The sequence below is a fragment of the Aquarana catesbeiana genome, linkage group LG03 (assembly GCF_042186555.1).
Source record: "Aquarana catesbeiana isolate 2022-GZ linkage group LG03, ASM4218655v1, whole genome shotgun sequence".
In the NCBI taxonomy this organism is placed as follows: Eukaryota; Metazoa; Chordata; class Amphibia; order Anura; family Ranidae; genus Aquarana; species Aquarana catesbeiana.
The window spans coordinates 676,137,244-676,150,884 of record NC_133326.1 but is presented as its reverse complement, the minus strand read 5'-3'; positions in this window follow the sequence as shown (position 1 = coordinate 676,150,884).

Genomic DNA, 13,641 nt, shown 5'->3' with positions numbered 1-13,641 from the left:
GTGTTTTGTTTTGAGAACCACATTTTGGGTTTTCCCTCACCTTCTTGGTGACAGTAGTCATCCGAACAAAAAGAGGGCTTAGCAGGGACACAAAGAGCAATACAAAATTTGACAGGGGGTTTACCCACTCACCACCCTATCCAAAACAAAAAAAAAGGTTTTCCTTTGCAAATACTTTAAACCAGCCTTTCTCAGCCTCCTTACATGGAGGAAACCTTTGAACTAATTTTCTGGTCTCAGGGAACCCTTACTAATAATTACTATATCTACAACTCATGATACATTATTGTGTTGGCTAGTGGGAAGAGTTCTCCTTACATTTGTGGTCATGGGAAAGAATCCCTGTCTTTACAGATAGCTAAAGAGATCATTAGTGTTGGTGGGAACTCATCTGAGAGACAGAAATTTTTATTGCTCAAGGAACCTCCAACCTCCTCAAGAGGAGCTCTAAAGTTCCACAAACCCCTAGTTATTAAAGGCTGCTTTAAACTATAATCATGTTAACCTATTTACACACAGTACATAAGCATACACACTATTATTCTGGACAAGCCTTGTGGCTTAGCAATACTTGACTGATACATTTTTGTATCAGCCTATAAATTGGCTTCAGTCATCCTTGGAATGCTATTACTCAATACTTGACTGATACATTTTTGTATCAACCTATAAATTGGCTTCAGTCATCCTTGGAATGCTATCACTCAATACTTGACTGATACATTTTTGTATCAACCTATAAATTGGCTTCAGTCATCCTTGGGATGCTATCACTTAAATCCTAAACAATTTGTATTGAGATTTTACACCATTGGAAGAAAGCTATCTGATTCTTATATGGATTGATGAGGAAGACAATCCAAAATTTAAAGGAAGCTAATCCTGATCTTGGATGGTTGAGGAAGCCAGTACACAAAGAGGACGTTGTGCTTCTAGTTTCGGGTCTGGAGTGAAAGACCCCTCTTGATTTGGATTCCAGCGGCCACAAGCAGCAGGATTGGGAGTCAAATTACCGTATTTATCGGCGTATAACACGCACTTTTTTCCCCTTAAAATCAGGGGAAAATCGCGGGTGCATGTTATACGCCGATCCCCTGCGATCCTGACCTGTCAGAATGAAAAAATTGCTGACCGCGATTTGAAAATGGCGCCGCCGGCGCCAAAATACACAGTGTCGGTCCTCGGTTCTTCTCGGCGGCTTTCGGTTTCACTCGAGCACCGCCCGAACCTAGCCGAGTATACTCGGCTAGTTTCGGATAGCTCCGCTCACCGTCCGAGTGGAACCGAAAGTAAACGAGAGCCGCCGAGAAGAGCCGAGGACCGGCTCTGTGTATTTCGGCGCCGGCGGCGCCATTTTCAAATCGCGGTCGGCGATTTTGAAGCTCAGAGGCTTCAGCAAGACTGCACTGGGGCAAGGCTGGTCTGGGGCAAGGCTGGACTGGACACTGGGGAAGGCTGCACTGACATGGCTGCACTGACATGGCTGCACTGACATGGCTGCACTAGCAAGGCTGCACTGACAAGGCTGCACTGACATGGCTGCACTGACATGGCTGCACTAGCAAGGCTGCACTAGCAAGGCTGCACTGACATGGCTGCACTGGCAAGGCTGCACTGACATGGCTGCACTGACATGGCTGCACTGACAAGGCTGCACTGAGAAGGCTGCAATGATGGGCATTTAAATGTAAGTTTTTTTCCCTTCAACTTCCCTCCTAAAAGTTTTTTTTCCTTAAAATTCCCTCCTAAATTGAGGTGCGTGTTATACGCCGATAAATACGGTACATATTATTGTTTATATTTGGATATTATAGAAGACTCTACACTATGAGGATGGGCCTTGTTTTCTCCTTGTGTTTTTCAATATACTGAGTGCTCCACTTGGTTGAACTCATGTTTTTATGTTACACCGTAGTTCAGACTTTCTCAAACTTTTTACCGCAGAGGAACCCTTGAAATATTTTTAGGTCTTTGGGAACCCCTGTCTAAAACTATGTCTATAGCTAAAGGTACTTTAGCATGATCAGTAAGTTGTAGAAATAATAATAAACAGAAGAATCAAGAATGTGGTGAGTTTATGTAATTGATGAAATTGATGTAATTTTTTATCAGTCCCTTGCTTGATAAATCTGTTTCTGGTAATAATCATGTAATAAATGAATAATAATAATGGTCAGAAAAGAAATGCAGGCAGAGAAAAGCACATTTAGATTGGTGGTCTGTAGAGAAATGCCACCATTTCCAGATCAATCCATCACTACTCGAGGAACCCCTAGCAACCTCTGAAGGAACCTTAGAGCTTTAAGAAACCCTGGTGGAGATTGCATACCTAGGCTGTGTTTGTAATTTGCTGTGATGGACTTGTGTCTTTTTTCAACCTCGCCTACTATGTAACTATGTTGTACTATGTAACTCAGGGCCATTTTAAAACCATCATGGGCCCTTGGGCATAGTAATGCATTGGGCCCCTACAAGCCTGTCCCAATTTTCGCACATATTTCAAGAATTAAAGTATAAATAGTTGATGGATTTATTAGATTTGTTAATAGATTATTATTTTATTAGATTTCTTATGATTATTCATTTGTTAGATTTTATATCAGATTATTCGTTTATTAGATTAGATAGATCCATGCTGCAACCGTGTGCAATGCACGTGATTGTGGTGAGTTGATGCAGCATTTTGGGAGTTAAAACAAGTGGTGAGGAGCTTACAAATGTCTCTAAAAAGAGACTTTTGGATTGTTTTTCAGGCTGTATTCACACATAATGCAGAGCTGCCTGAATTATTCACCACACCGGCAGCGCTGCATAGTCGGCTGTGGTGGGGGCAGTGTGGTGCGCAATTCAGCGCATCACATAGCTCCCTTTTTCTTGTATAAACTTTATTTGGAGTGTAAAAAACGTGCACTTCATTCACGGTGATGTACAGTAGTGAGACGTGTTGCATTGCTGTGCGATTCGGCATGTCTGCATTTTATTGCAGCATGCTGAAGTGCAGCCATATGCTACGTTGCAGTGTGAATGGGACACATAGGGGTTGATTTACTAAAGGCAACTCAACTGTGCACTTTGCAGAGCAGTTGCTCCACAGCTTAATAAATGAACAGAAGCTCTGCTAACTTCCACCATCCAATCATGTGCAAGCAAAAATGCTGTTTTTCTATTTTCCTTGCACAGGATTGGGTATTATTTGCAAAGTGAAGATTTACCTAATTTAATAAACTCTGGAGCAACTACACTTGCAGGGTGCAACTGCAACTGCAAAGTACACAGTCTATTTGCTTTTAGTAAATCAACCAGTGGCGGCTGGTGCTCAAAATTTTTAGGGGGCGCAGACAAACTGAAAAAAAAAACCCATCAATTGCAGCCACTGTGCCCATCAAACGCAGCTACTGTGCCCATCAAACGCAGCCACTGTGCCATCAAACACAGTCACTGTGCCTATCAAGCGCAGCCACTGTGCCCATCAAGCGCAGCCACTGTGCCCATAAAATGCAGCCACTGTGGCATCAAACGCAGCCACTGTGCCCTCAAACGCAGCCACTGTACCCATAAATTGCTGCCACTGTGCCATCAAACGCAGCTACTGTACCCATCAAAAGCAGCCACTGTGCCCATCAAACGCAGCTACTGTACCCATCAAACGCAGCCACTGTGCCCATCAAGCGCAGCCACTGTGCCATCAAACGCAGCCACTGTACCCATAAATTGCGGCCACTGTGCCATCAATCGCAGACACTGTACCCATCAATTGCAGCCAAGGTGCCCATCAAAACACATCTACTATGCCCATCAAACGCAGCCACTGTGCCATCAAACGCAGCCACTGTGCCCATCAAGTGCAGCCACTGGGCCCATCAAGCGCAGCCACTGTGCCCATCAAACGCAGCCACTGTGCCATCAAACGCAGCCACTGTGCCATCAAACGCAGCTACTGTACCCAATTGCTGCCACTGTGCCCATCAATTGCCGCTACTGTGCCCCATCAATTGCTGCCAGTGTGCCCATCAATTGCTGCCAGCTTGCCCATCAATTGCTGCTAGCGTGCCCCATCAATTGCCGCTACTGTGCCCCATCAATTGCCGCTACTGTACCCCATCAATTGCTGCCAGTGTGCCCATCAATTGCCGCTACTGTGCCCCATCAGTTGCTGCCAGTGTGCCCATCAATTGCCGCTACTGTGCACCATCAAATGCTGCCAGTGTGCATCACCCAGGAGTCGGGACTTACCTGTCTCGCAGCGGGTCACGGTGGCGTCCTCCACGTCCACGCTCCTCTCTATCAGGCATCCAATCACAGCGCCTGTTGTTTCAGCCAATCAGGTGACAGGTAACCAGACCCGAGCACCTGATTGGCTGAGAGGCGGGTCAGTGTTAGGAAAACGATTTATTTGCTTTCCTAACACAACACTGAGTAAACAGCGAACGCACAGCATTGCTCCCACTGTTTACCATTTTGGAAGCCTATTAGAGCCTATGGCTCTAATCAGGCGCTTCCAAAAACCCCAGCCATTGTAATTCAGGTGCCCGCCGCCCGATTAGGGGCCAGACACCTGAATTGGGGGCATCAGCGGCGACCATAGACAGATTCATGCAATGCAGGAATCTATCTATGGTGAGAGAGAGGTGACAGGAGAGAGGGGGTGGCGCTCCTGCGCCCTTTATGGACGCACCGCCACTGAAATCAACCCCATAGGAAACAATTGCTTCCTGAGTGTTCCTGATGTGACAGACATTTTACAATGCAGTAAAATATCTGTCACTGCATATAGTGTACATTAGGCTACATTCACTGATTGGGGCAGGTGCAAATTGAAGCAGCATTTCCTCCTGCAGCTCTCAGTGACTGTCAGCAGGTTGGTGTGGCCACCGGCCCTGTTCACTATAATGACAGGTTGCTGGTGGCTGAACCTATTCATGGCTCTCTGTGCAGCTAGCGATTACCTGTGGTGATTGTTGATGGACACAGACAAATTGCATGCAATAGCGATCACTATAGTGAACAGCGCCAGCGGCCGCATGTGTCCACTCACAGCCGCAGGAGGAACTGCTGCTATAATGCACACCGGCCCTAATCTCTGGTGTGAATGTAGCCCTAGCCCTCAATCAGAGACTCAGAGCAGAGGGCCATCTGCAATTAAAAGGGGGCAGGGTTTAGACAAACTCACCTAATTCTCTAGCTAGGATCTACCACTATATTCCTGCTGTAGTGTGTGTGTACTCCAATATTACATCTGTCCTGTACATACACGTCCTTTCACAGTGCTCTGTGTGTGTGCACAGCAGGGGGTGGAATATGGGCGGGACTGACGGGGCAGGCACAGCAGGGGGTGGAGTATGGGCGGCACTGACGGGGAAGGCACATCAGGGGATGGAGTATGAGCAGGACTGACGGGGCAGGCACAGCAGGGGATGGAGTATGAGCAGGACTGACGGGGCAGGCACAGCAGGGATAGGATAGATCATCAGGAGGAGGAGCAGAGTCACTGGCCTGTTCAACACACTGTGCTGTGCACTCGTATTTCAGTGTCTCTCAATATCTCACTCATAGGCTTTGTACGAGTGAGATATTGAGTAAATGGATCGGCACAGCACAGTGACCCTGCACCCGCTCCCAGCCACAAACTCCTGGGACTCTCGGCCAGGTGGCAGGTCGTGCTGCCCACACCAGCAATCAGCCATGGTGACAACTTAACCACTTAACGACCACGCCATAGCCGAATGACGGCTACAGTGCGGCTCGATAACTCTTGGAGGGTGTACATTGATGTCACTGAGGCGCGCACCCGGGAATATCTGTGACATACCCAGCCATACCCAGCCGTACTCAGCCATACCCAGCCGTAGCCAGCCATACCCAGCAATACTCAGCCATATACCCAGCCATGCTCAGCCATACCCAGTCATACCCAGCAATACCCAGCCATACCCAGCCATACCCAGCCATACTCAGCCGTACCCAGCCATCCCATCCATACTCAGCCGTACTCAGCCGTATCCAGCCGTACTCAGTCGTACCCAGCCGTACCCGGCCTTTCTCAGCCATACTCATTCATGCTCAGTCATCCCATCCATACTCTGCCATCCCCATCCAAGGCTCATCCATCCCCATTCATGCTCATCCATGCCACATCAGTTCTCATCCATGCCACATCCATGTCACTAGAGTGCCTCACAAAAGTGTAATAGGTAGTCAAATTAGATTTGAAATGTATGCCCCTAGAACACCTGATGGTGCTCCCTGTATATTGGGCCTCTCTATGTGGCCAGGCTGTGTAAAAGTCTCCCACATATGGTATCGCCGTACTCAGGAAGAGTAGGAGAATCTATTTAGGGGTGTAATTTTTGGTACGTATATGCTCTGTGTTAGATATATTGTATAAATGGACAACTTTGTGTAAAAAAAAATGTGTTTTCATTTTTTTTACACATTTTTCAAAAACTTAAAGAAAAAAATGACATGTTCAAAAGACTCATTATGCCTCAAAGATTATACATTGGGTTGTTTTCCTTCCAAAATGGGGTCATTTTTGGGGCGTTTCCATTGTCCTGGTGCTCCAGAGCCTTCAAAAGTGTAAGAGGTAGTCAAGAAATTATATGTGTCATTTATGCTCCAAGAATACCTGAAGGTGCTCCTTGCATGTTGGGCCTTTGTATGTGGCCACGCTGTGTAAAAGTCTCACACATGTGGTATCGCTATACATGAGGTGTATTTTGTGCTATGCATTTGCTGTGTGTGAGAAAAAACCTGCTAATATAACAATTTTGTGGAAAAAAAAAAGAAAAAAAAATCTTGTATTTGCAAAGAATTGTGAGAAAAAAAACTAAAAAAACTCACTATGCCTCTTTCTAAATACCTTGGAATGTCTACTTTCCAAAAATGGGTCATTGGGGGGTATTTGTACTTTCCTGGCTTATTAGGGTCTCAAGAAATTAGATAGGCCGTCAGTATATCAGGTGTGATCAATTTTCAGAGATTGGCACCATAGCTAGGGTTGCCACCTGTCCAGGATTCACCCAGACAGTCTGGGTTTCGAATCATGTGTCTGGGTTTCCGTCCACTTGAAACCTGGACACATTATTAAGACAGGAATGTTGCTCGGAATGGGGCTTGACAGGAGGGTGAGGGGGCACTATGTGCCCAGCATTACTATTCTCTTTGGATTGCCCAAAGGTGTCCAAGGTCTGTTACAATCCTATAGTGTATATTAAAACCAAAAATTTTTACTGTACATCGCTAAAGTGTTTGGGTTTGGCTTGAAGAAAAAGTGGCAACCCTAACCATAGCTTGTGGACTCTGTAACTTTCACACAGACCAAATAATATACACCGATTTGGGTTATTTTTACCAAAGATATGTAGCATTATAAATTTTGGCCAAAATTTCTGAAGAAAAATTACTAATTTGCAAAATTTTATAACAGAAACAAAGAAAAATGCATTTTTTTTTTTTTACAGAATTTTCTGTCTTTTTTTCTTTTATAGCGCAAAAAATAAAAAAAACCAGCGATGATTAAATACCACCAAAAGAAAGCTGAAAAAAAGGACAAACATTTCATATAGGTACAGTGTTGCATGACCGAGTAATTGTCATTCAAAATGTGAGAGTGCCGAAAGCTGAAAATTGGTCTGGTTAGGAAGGGGGTTTAAGTGCCCAGTGGTCAAGTGGTTAAAGACTGCGCGCTGCAGGTGCGCACCGCGCCGCTGCTAGCAAAGTTGCTGTCAGTTCATCTCTGTGTGCAGTGTACCTTGCCACCCAGCACTTCCAGCAGCTTCCCCTTAGATCTGACAGGCCCTGATGGGGCCCCTGGCCTGTACCCAGGTGTGCCTGCTTGATAAGACGGCCCTGATGTAATTTTATAATCTTTAGTTACACTGTGTTCATCCTAGTAACAAATTCAGTAAATATTAATTCGGCACTGCGCCGCTTTAACTGACAATTGCGCAACGTTACACCAAAACAAAATTGACGTCCTTTTTTCCCCACAAATAGAGCTTTCTTTTGGTGGTATTTGATCACCTCTGCGGTTTTTATTATTTGCGCTATAAGCAAAAAAAAACGATAATTTTGAAAAAAAAGCAATATTTTTTACTTTTTGCTATAATAAATATCCCAAAAAAATATATAAAAAACCCCTAATTTTTTCCTCAGTTTAGGCCGATATGTATTCTTCTACATATTTTTGGTAAAAAAAAAAATCGCAATAAGTGTTTATTGATTGGTTTGCACAAAAGTTATAGGGGTTGATTTACTAAAGGCAAAAAGACTTTGGAAAGTGCACTTGCACATGGCAAGAGCAGTTGCTCCAGAGTTTAGTAAATGAGCAGAAGCTCTGCTGACTTTCATCAACCAATCATGTGCAAGCATAAATGCTGTTTTTTTATTTTCCTTGCATGTGATTGGGTATTCTTTGCAAAGTGAAACTTTACTTCATTTACTAAGCTCTGGAGCAACTGCACTTGCAGAGTGCAATTGCACTTTCCAAGGTGCACAGTCTGTTGGCCTTTAGTAAATCAACCCCATAGCGTCTACAAAATAGGGGATAGATTTGTGGCATTTTTATTATAATTTTGTTTTTATTAGTAATGGTGGCGATCTGCGATTTTTATCATGACTGCGACATTGCGGCGGACGCATCGGACACTTTTGACACTGATTTGGGACCATTGTCATTTATACAGCGATCAGTGCTATAAAAATGCACTGATTCCTGTGTAAATGACACTGGCAGGGAAGGGGTTAAACACTAGGGGGCGATCAAGGGGTTAAGTGTGTCCTAGGCAGTGATTCTAAATGTGGGGGGGGGCTCACTACAACATGACAGAGATCACTGCTCCCGATGACAGGGAGCAGTAGATCTCTGTCATGTTCCTAGGCAGAACAGGGAAATGCCTTGTTTACATAGGCATCTCCCCGTTCTGCCGCTCCGTGACACGATGGCGGAACACCGGCGGACATTGAGTCCGCGGGACCCGCAGGCATGGTCACGCAGTACGCTGTGGGTGCGCGCATGCTCTGCCGGCGGCACAAGCGCACCCACTAGCCCGCAAATTAAAGGGGACATACAGGTACGCCCATTTGCCAACTGCTGCCATTGTGCCGATGTATATCGGTGTGCAGCGGTCGGCAAGTGGTTAATATCAGTAGTACACGTCTTGAATTGTAAGTGCAATATTATTATTAAAAAAAACAATATGTATTGTTTTCCTTTTGTGTTTTACTATGTAAATTTCACTCCGCATTCCAGATATTCCCCTGCAGGTTTAGTAATGTTAAGAACTGGATTTAGCAGGTGATGGGCTAGCTTCTGGAGCTGTTATTTTTAGTGATAGAAAGTAGCTGCTAAAAAAAAAAAATCAAAACTCACCTTATCTGAAAGCATTTCCTATACCTAAAGTGGTTGTAAAGGCAGGAGGTTTTTTTATCTTAATGCATTCTATGCATTAAGATAAAATGCCTTCTGTGTGCAGCAGCCCCCCTCGGCCCCCCTAATACTTACCTGGGCCCATCCAAATCCAGCGATGTTGCAGGAGTGTCTCTCGGCTGCCCGGGACTCCCCTCCTCATTGAATGAGACAGCAACGTGGCACCATTGGCTCCCACTGCTGTCAATCAAAGTCAGTCAGCCAATGAGGAGAGAAAGGAAGCGGGGCCGGGCTACCGCCCAGTGTCTGAATGGACACAGGGAGCTGTGGCTGGGCTTAGGTGCCCCCATAGCAAGCTGCTTGCTGTGGGGGCACGCAACAGGAGGAAGGGACCAGAAGCACCTAGGAGGGACCCGAGAAGAGGAGGATCGGCGCTGCTCTGTGCAAAACCACTGTACAGAGCAGGTAAGTATAACATGTTTGTTATTTTTACCTAAAAAAATGAGACTTTACAATCACTTTGAAGTAGTACTCAACCACTTTCCCCTCTAGGCAGCCATTGATGATGCTCCAGGCCCACCCTTTGGCTCATGTTCTGGATGCTCTGTGTGCCTGACCATGCAGCCTCCTGGGAGAGGTGATGTGAGTATCCCAGGAGGTTTCAGTACCAGGTACATGTCATTCTTGTTCAGGCCAGAATGGGGAGGGGGTTGTTGTGTTTAACCACTTGCCGAACAGCCGCCGCAGTTTTACAGAATGGCACAGGCAGGCGAATCAACGTTATGTTACGTCGCTCCCTTAGGCGGCTACTAGGGGCACGCGTGCCCGCTGCTCGCCCCCAGAGCCGATGCGAGTGACACGGCGAGAACCGGGATCTCTGTGTGTAAACACAGAGATCCCGGTTCTCAGACGGGAGAAGTGACAGATCGTTTGTTCATACAAAATATGAACAGCAATCTGTCATCTCCCCTAGTCAGTCCCATCCCCCCTTCAGTTAGAACACACTTGAGGGAACACAGTCAAACCCTTGATCGCCCCCTAGTGTTAACCCCTTTAGGAAGTGACATTTTTACAGTAATCAATGCATTTTTATAGCACTGATCGCTGTATTAATGCCAATGGTCCCAAAAATGTGTCAAAATTGTCCGATGTGTCCGCCATAATTGTCGCAGTCACAATAAAAATCGCAGATCGCCGCCATTACGAGTAAAAGAAAAATAATAATAAAAGCGCTACAAATCTATAACTTATTTTTTAGACGCTATAACTTTTGCGCAAAGCAATCAATATACGCTTATTGCGATTTTTATTACCAAAAATATGTAGAAGAATACGTATCGGCCTAAACTGAGGAAAAATTTGCTTTTTGTTTAAAAAAAAAAAGGGGATATTTATTATAGCAAAAAGTACAACATATTGTGTTTTTTTCAAAATTGTCGCTCTTTTTTTAATCATAGCACAAAAAATAAAAACCCCAGAGGCGATCAAAAAACACCAAAAGAAAGCTCTATTTTTGGGAAAAAAAGCACATCAATTTTGTTTGGGTACAACGTTGCACGACCGCGCAATTGTCAGTTAAAGCGACGCAGTGCCGAATCCCAAAAAATGCTCTGGTCAGGAAGGGGGCTGAAGTGGTTAAGAGGAGCTAACTAGCTTTTGGGAGTTTTGTTCCATTTTGAAGTAGATCTGAAACCTAACTCCATTTAAAGTGATGTGCATCATAAACAACTGATATATATATATATATCTATATATATATATATATATATATCTATATATATATATATAGATATATAGATATATATCTATATAGATATATATCTATATATCTATATAGATATAGATATATATCTATATCTATATATATATATATATATATATATTTTTTTTATATATATATAGAACACAGTTTTAACCTTTTATCCTTTTTTTGCATCTCCATACTGCTGATCTTCTGCAACCTGTTTCAGGTGCTTTCTGTCTACATGCATTCTCTCCAGTGTTGGCTGCACATCTTTGCACTGGACTGGCTTCCGGATAGTGACAGTATTGGAAAATGCCTGTGAAATATGGTGCTGCAGTCGCTATCAGGGGTGCATGTGACAGGGTGACAATTGGAAGAGAAAGTGGTCACCCCATAACAGGAAGTGCTTGGACGTATCTGTCATGGCAGCATCTCTTTTAATGAAAGCTGCAGCTTTAAAAAAAGATTGACATTTATAAAGTGTACAGTGGGGAAAATATATATTTGATCCCCTGCAGATTTTGTTAGTTTGCCCACTTACAAAGAAATGAAGGGTCTATCATTTTTATCATAGGTGTATTTTAAATGATAAAGATAGAATATCAATTAAAAATAAGTATTTGATCCCCAAGCAAAACATGACTTAGTGGGTGGAGAAACCCTTGTTGCCAAGCACAGAGGTAAGACGTTTCTTGTAGTTGGTGACCAGGTTTGCACACATCTCAGGAGGGATTTTGGTCCACTCTTCTTTACATCTCTAAATCCTTAAGGTTTTTTGGCTGTCACTTGGCAACTCAAAGTTTCAGCTCCCTTCATAAATTTTCTATAGGATTACGATCTGGAGACTGACTAGGCCACTCCATGACCTTAATGTGCTTCTTCTTGAGCCACTCCTTTGTTGCCTTAGTGGTATGTTTTGGGTCATTGTCATGCAGGAAGACCCATCCATGACCCATCTTCAATTTTTTTGGCTCAGAGAAGAAGGTTCTCATCCAAGATTTTACAATACATGACCCCATCCTTTGGCCCCTCAATGTGGCAAAGTTAATCTGTACCTTTAGCAGAGAAACAGCCCAAAAGCATATTGGTTCCACCTCCATGCTTGACTGTAAGGATGGTGTTCTTAAGGTCATAGATTGATAGCAGCCATTGGCTCCCGTTGCTGTCAATCAAATCCAATGATGTGGGAAACAGGACCAAGTCATAAATTCAGCAGCTATGGACGCTGAATGTTGGACTCGGGAGGGCGCCCGCAAGGTAACCCCCTCGGGAGATCGCTTCTCCTAGGGGGTTATTTGATACGGGGAGGAGCTGCAAGAGCCGCCGGGGGACCCCAGAAGACGAGGTTCGGAGCCACCCTGTGCAAAACAAGCTGCACAATGGAGGTAAGTATGATATGTTTGTTGTTTAAAAAAAAACGACCCTTACAATCACTTTAAGGATTTAGAGAAGAACTGTAAAGAAAAGTAGACCAAAATCCTTCCTGCGATGTGTGCAAACCTGGAAACCAACTACAAGAAACGTCTTACCTCTATGGTTGCCAATATGGGTTTCTCCACTAAGTCATGTTTTGCTTGGGGATCAAATACTTATTTTTCTCACCAAACTGCAACTTAATTTATAACATTTGTTTTATGTGCTTTCTCTTGATTTTTGGTTGATGTTCTGTCTGTATATCAGATATTAGTGATTGCATTTACATCTACTATAACCCTTCCTTACAGTAACTAAATTCTTAATACTTAACCATCCAACACTGCCGCTGACTTATTCTTTTTATGCACTTGATTAGCTCTAGTGATAACAAGAGCACAAAGAAAATATTTGTTTTGTATGTGCCCTGATCAAACTATAACACTACCTTGAAGTGGATTGCAGTGCATTGTGTAAAATTGCAGACATGCTGCATTTTTACGGAAAGTACTGGCCCTCACCTGAAGCACTGTTCCTTTCCGCACCCCTGTGTTGCCTAGAAATGAATGGAATATAACTTTGATAGAAGACAGGTGTGTAAAGTTATCTGACGACCTATATCTACAAATAATGATTAACTCTCCGCTTTGAGCTAACTAATGCTACGCAGAACATCCCGAGTATCCTTTGCAAAAATTGGTTATTGGTAAACTATCTTTTCTTGGTCAAAAATCTTGTTATTTCCATACTTGCTCCAGTGGTCCAATAATTGTCGAAACAATTGGTAACTTAAAGGTCTGGTACCATGTTCGTGGATTTTTTGGATAATGTAGAAAGTTGGTATACACTTTGCAGCCCATCATATGGGTCTACTTTTGATCATTTCCAATTGGATCTCCACTGAAGGTCTCCAATGTTTGTTTGGTCCATCTCCATAGTACAGAAATCCTCTACTGTATTTGTGGAGCCACAGATCCTCGTGACTTCAATACACAGCTTTCTTTTTAGAGAGAAAAGCAGTTGAAGTCTTTGACGAGGCATCCACTATGCATGGAAAGATATCTGATGATATATCCACCAAGAAATGACACAGATCTTTTGCGAACTTGACTACTCT